Source organism: Eschrichtius robustus, chromosome 2, assembly GCF_028021215.1.
Source record: "Eschrichtius robustus isolate mEscRob2 chromosome 2, mEscRob2.pri, whole genome shotgun sequence".
Taxonomy (NCBI): Eukaryota; Metazoa; Chordata; class Mammalia; order Artiodactyla; family Eschrichtiidae; genus Eschrichtius; species Eschrichtius robustus.
The window spans coordinates 38,267,921-38,273,920 of record NC_090825.1 but is presented as its reverse complement, the minus strand read 5'-3'; the positions used below and the strand labels follow the sequence as shown (position 1 = coordinate 38,273,920).

The window sequence follows — 6,000 nt, the reverse complement described above, 5'->3', positions numbered from 1 at the left end:
GCATAAATTGAATTTTAATATACTACTTAACTTTAAGAACTTGGATTAATATTGCATTGAGATAATTAACAAATAATCTCTGGATACTCAAGCAAAATTTTTAATATATCCATGTCCCTTATTTTTATATGTTATAGAATGACTATCAGATAAAAGAATTAACAGTATGTACAAATATCTTTAACTCCTATTGGTGCACCTGTTTATTTTTTCTATTTTAAGAAATCAAGTCAGTGTGAATGTATGCAAAGCACATGCAAGATAATGTGTTTTTGTTTATCAAGGCAAAAAGGGAGTAACTTTTTAAAAAATAGTAAAATTGTTATGGTTTGCCATAATACCAAATTAGACTTTAAAATATAAATCTGAGGGTGTATAACAATTGTAGAATATCTGTGGAAAGTAAACTTTATTCACTTTATAGTTCATGATACTTGCATATAATGAGTTTAAATGAGCAATACAATGTTTACAATTTTTTGACTAAGTTGTTTTAATTTAATGAGTTTATATATAAAATGTAAAAGGGCTTTTGAATCTCTTATTGCAAAATCTTATATAGATGATCTAAGAAAAGTAATAATATTTGGGTTTTCTTTTTCATAAAATGATAAATCAATGTTTATATACTAGCATGCTCTTAATAAAAATAGTAAAGTTACTGTCTTCCAGATAGCAAAGGTTCTTCATTTAGTCAAGACACTCAATGTTTTTGCTTCTGTTATGTATTTGAATACTCTTTAACAAAATCTCATTTTTAATAACCATTTTGTCTCACTGTTTCTAATGATCAGTGTTTCTTATTGCTGTGCTTTTTTATGCCTTTTATTATTCATTGTCCTTAGGTGCTTAAAACTTACGCTCATATTTATATCCTCTGATATAGTAATTTTTGTGGTAAAACAGTCGTTTCCATATAAGAGTGAAGTGAAGAGTGGTGAATCAACTTTAAATAACAACACGACCATTCTCCTCTAGTGTCATTTTGGTCATTATAAAAAGGAGTTAAGAAGGCCTTAATTACTTTGCCCTATTTGGAGAACATTAAGCTGATGAATTGTGTGATGCATTTAACATAGATATAGAAAAATTTTCTGCATCCATTATGTAACTAACTTCTAATGTTCAGATTGGTTTGGCATAATACAGATTATTTTCTGCCATTAACTAGAAAGTAAAAAATTTACAAGTCAGAAAATTATGTCCTAAATTCTGAAAGACACCAACAAAGGATATCTTTAAGTTGACTATTTATGATTGTTGATTTGGAAATTAACTTCTTAAAAACTTTGAGATTTAATATACCAAGGCTATGAGAATTCTATCTGATAACTTATGCAGTGTAAGTTGTTACATATTGAAAATTCATTCTTCATAAAAAATTGTGTTCAGAACTGTCTTGTCTTCCTTCTCCCAGAAAATAGCTTCATTTCTTAGTCACATTGAAGAATCGAGGTCTAATGTCATTCTTACCTGCAGAATAGAGAAAACCTAGAATCACAGCTTCTATGACTAATCCTTGGGTAACAAGTCTCATGTGAATAAAATGAATGAACATTTTCTGACCTCTTCTGTACTTTAACTTGTAAAGATCATTGGACACTATAGTTACAAAGCTGGTAACCCTCAGGGGACAAAGGGGAAGCTCTCAATTTCCTGATTAGTTAGGATAATTGGCTTTCCCCATCATTTGCACATCAACTGTTATCTGAAGACATTTTTTCTCTTTGAAGTGTCCCATCACCTGCTGTCTGTCTTCTGACAGACAGAAGCCCCATATATCAGTACAGTCTAAGGCAGGGACACATTTACATGAACTTTCCCACTAATTGACAATGGGAAAGCCCAGTCTCACAAACCCCTTGGGGGAGTGGTCGGTAGCTATTGGTCAAGGTCTCCACAACCTCTGCTGGAAAATCACAGGTAGTGGCACCTGGGCCACAATCAAACTTAAGGCTTCAGAAGAAGATGCATTTACTTAATTCTGCCCTTCACAGGAGAGCTCCCAACTTAAGCCCCAGTACCTGATCCCTGGACAGAGATTCAAGGGGAAAGCGGGCGCAGGGGTGTAATAGGCTGGGGTGGAGTTGTAGGGGGCTAGCAAAAATTCTTGTCCTTTTAGGAGATGTGCTTTCCCAGAGTGGCACCATTGCAGCTGGGATGCTGAACTAAGTTGGGAGCCCACCTGGGGTTACCTGATGGCAGGGCTCTTGACCCTGCAACCTCTATTGTTGACACTCTTTTTGATACTAATTTTCCAAACTTTAACCCTCCAACTGAAAATAGCAGACTATTAAGATTTTTTTTATGAATACAATATCTCTAGGTTTCCTAGATGACCACTGGGCAACCCCAAAGATCTGCTTTCTAGCCATATACAAGAAGAAATAAGAAATAAAGGTGGTATTTTGCATTCTCCAGATTCTTAATTAGCTCAACACTCCCAGTGGGAACCGTTCTGCTTTTCAAGCGCACAATATAAGAACACCTAACAAGTAAAAATAGTCCTAGATTAATTAAACACAATAATTATTTATAATTACTGTGGCTACATTGCAACAATTATGTACTTTTCAGGTTGGATTGAGGCATATTTATGGTCATGTACAAAGACTGGTATAATAACTGTCCATCAATTAATTTTTTTAAAATAACCTTATCAACTGGTGACAGTAATAATATATACTTTATGGGGTAAATTAAAGGCCCTAGAGATATATTAGAATTCTCTTATTGTCCTTAATATGCTTGTTCTTTTATGGTATTCACTGATAAAAGTTTTATTAAATGAATTTGTATTATACCTCAAAAGAGAATTTCATTCTCCTTCATTGTGAGGTTGTTTGCTATGACACAAAATAAACCAGACTTTTCGGTCTTGTTATCAACATCTTCTTTCTCTTTAAAACAAAGGCCTCTAGAAGCAATGTCAAAAGAGCTTCAGTAAGAACTGTACCAGACACGGTAGATACTCTTGATACCACAGGAAACTGACTCATGGATATCAGCCTCCCAAATGAGCTGACCTTGTTCTCACAAACAATATTCTAACTATACCAAGTGAATGAGTCAGGACTTCCAAGTCTTGTAATGTAGAAGCAGGTGAATTCATGAAGGTAGACTGCACAGCTCAAGACCAGTAAAAGAAGAAGTAATTGCTTAGGACTAAAGGGACTTAATAAAGTGATTTAATTGGGGTTAATTTTTTATTTTAATGAACACGAGAGAGCCCCTTTTTTTTCTTCTCAATCTATTTCTAACCCTCAATTTAAGATTAAATTGTGTAAAAACTAAATGGAGCACTCCAAATTGGAATTCTCAGCGTTGAGAAAAATATACCTTATGAAAATTCTTTATATAGAATTGAAACTAATAAGTTTCCAAGAAAAAATACAGTTAATGATTTTGTAAAATCTTATGCTACATTTGGCTTTGTCTATTAAAAAAAACACTCATGAAATTAGTTGTAATGGTTAAACATTATACAAAGTTACTTCCCTCCCCAAAGTTACTTTTAATAAAGACCTTTACATTTCATGACAATGCAGTTATTTGTATTGGTTCAATAAGAACTGGTTTTCTTTTTTACCTGAATATAATTGGAAAAATCAACTGTTTACCATTACCATGCTACAAATTCCATTTAATCAGACAAGACAGACCCAGTAATAAAAACATGTTCTATGTTTTGCATGCAGAAGTGATGCCTACAGCATCCTTCAGGAACCTGATCTGGTACTTGCTCTATGGACTAGGGACCTCAGCCTCGGAGGTGGAAAAGGGTGTCACTTCTTGACAGGACAAGGACAGTGAGAAACTTGAGTATCTTTTATAAAAAGGACACCCTTAAAATTTTAAGTACTGTAGATAGAACCAGGTAGAATGAATTGGATGGGTTAGTCTGCTCTCAACTGAACTAGTAAACACATAGAAATAAATTAAAACCATAGGGCCTTACAAACCTATAGACAGAAGTAAACTCTTGAATCTTAGTATCATATTGTTCCATTAAAAAACCATGCAAAGAGATAATTATATATTAATCAACATTTCTTGTTACATCTATGCAAATAAAATGAGTCAAAGTAAAATATAAAATCAATAATACTGATTGAGAAAATGTTAAGCAAATGTAGGTAGGCAAATGTGTCCTATGGGGAGGAAACATGACCACAGGAAGGACTGTAAAAGCAGAAGTGACACCTGGCACTGCCATCATTGTAAGCACATGTACCACATCCCACCACTGAAGAAAGGAAAAAAACCCCTCACACTGCACTCCGATATAAATAAAAAATAAAAGGCTCTGTCTGTCTGGTTCTAGTCCCCCAAATAAATAAAACTGAGTATTTTCTTTAAATTGCTAACTCAATAAAAATGACTTTATTGTCAACAAGGCGATTGTCTGAAGATACATCATGAACTTTGTGAATATGGTAACCATGATAAAATTGCTGTTTTCCACCATGAGCACACTTGATAGTCTTTATGATATTGTTCGTTTACTTTAAAAAACTTGTCCTGTTTTTTATTTTGTTGGGCTACTTCTTCTGAAGTTGACTTCCTCATATTTCTTTGCAAGCAAATGCCGCCATCTACGTTTTTCCATCTGCTTTTGTTTCTGAGCCTTCCTTTCATGCTCCGTACACACAAATCAGTAGGTGATGGAACCTGCAGCTGTATTTGGGATTTCATGCTTCACTGTTCACTTTCAAAGGAAGAGAATATTTTTGTTGTAGGCTTCTTAACAAAAGACCTGAAATTTACCCAGAACCAGTAAATGTCCTTTATATTTACCTTTGGCAAGAAGGCTTTAAGTATTTCTAGCTCATTATTTCAGAACTGAATACTATTTCACCCTTGCTGCTAATCCTGACCTAATCTATGTTCTTATGTTGTCTTATGCCCCTGTAATTGATTCAGTGACTCAGTAGTAGGCTTAATTTCTTAACAACTTAGGCCATGCATCAGGCTTGCTATCTCTCAGCCATTTTCCTCAATAGTTTTGTACCACACCCCTGCCTGTCTGCCTTCTATTTACTAACACAGTTCCCCAAGTTGATTTATCCACTCTTTGAAATACCTAAGTTTTGGCCCTGCACTGACAGCTTGCTTGGGTTCGCACTGGTTTTTGGTTGTTACCATCTACAGGTTCTGAAAACATCATCTAGACTGTACATCACCTCCAGCCAGGCCTGTTCTCCCAGAGTCTGCCTTAAATGAGCAGATTTTGCTTCAAGTTCCATCTTCTCCCCATCTACTCCATTTCATGACAGTTAGAGAAGCCATGCACTAATGTAGGACAAGCGGTAATTTAGCAGAGAAAAATGTTACTTCAGGGTGAGTTCAGGGAAAGCACCTTGATGGAGAGTCAGCTAAGACCAGTTCTGATAATAGATAATCTGTAGAGCATGTGGATGATGGAATGATGAAATGGAAAATGAAGTAGTTACATATGGACATTCCAGATAGAAACAATGTAAGCAAAAATGTGAGGACAAGAAATGAAATGGCTTTGACAAAGACAAGGAAATAATTCACATTCTTCAGATCATCAGTGTTGGGGGGAGCTGGGCTTATGGAAATCAATGGTTAATGCAACAGAACATGAGCGCTGTTGGGAAATGTGACACAAACTGGGTGACTCATGTATAAGGTGACCATTCAACAGGGGGAGTGGCTTCTCAGTTGTAAACATGGCTGAATGTCACTGAATGTTAAGGCCACCTTCGGTTAAAACCTTACTGAAATTTGATTGACCTCTGATGACCTTCAGAGAACACCAGTTGGATGGATTGATGGTAAGAGAAATTTGAGAGGGCAAATAGAGCAAATCTGTGCATGAATCCCTACTATATAATTTATCTAAGGCTTCAGCTTGATCCAGTGATTTGTTTGTTCCGACTGTAGTCAAAACTCTAGGTACAACCCTATTGGAACAATAAATCCAGTCATAATAAATGACAAAGGGCATTCAAGCGGAGGCAAGAAGCAAAATAT

At 35.2% G+C, this 6,000-nt stretch overlaps 1 pseudogene; it reads right to left on the bottom strand.

Moving 5' to 3' along the window:
• Positions 1-1,426: 1,426 nt before the first annotated feature.
• Positions 1,427-1,718, bottom strand: LOC137756416 (HIG1 domain family member 1C-like; annotated as a pseudogene).
• Between the last annotated feature and the right edge of the window lie 4,282 nt (positions 1,719-6,000).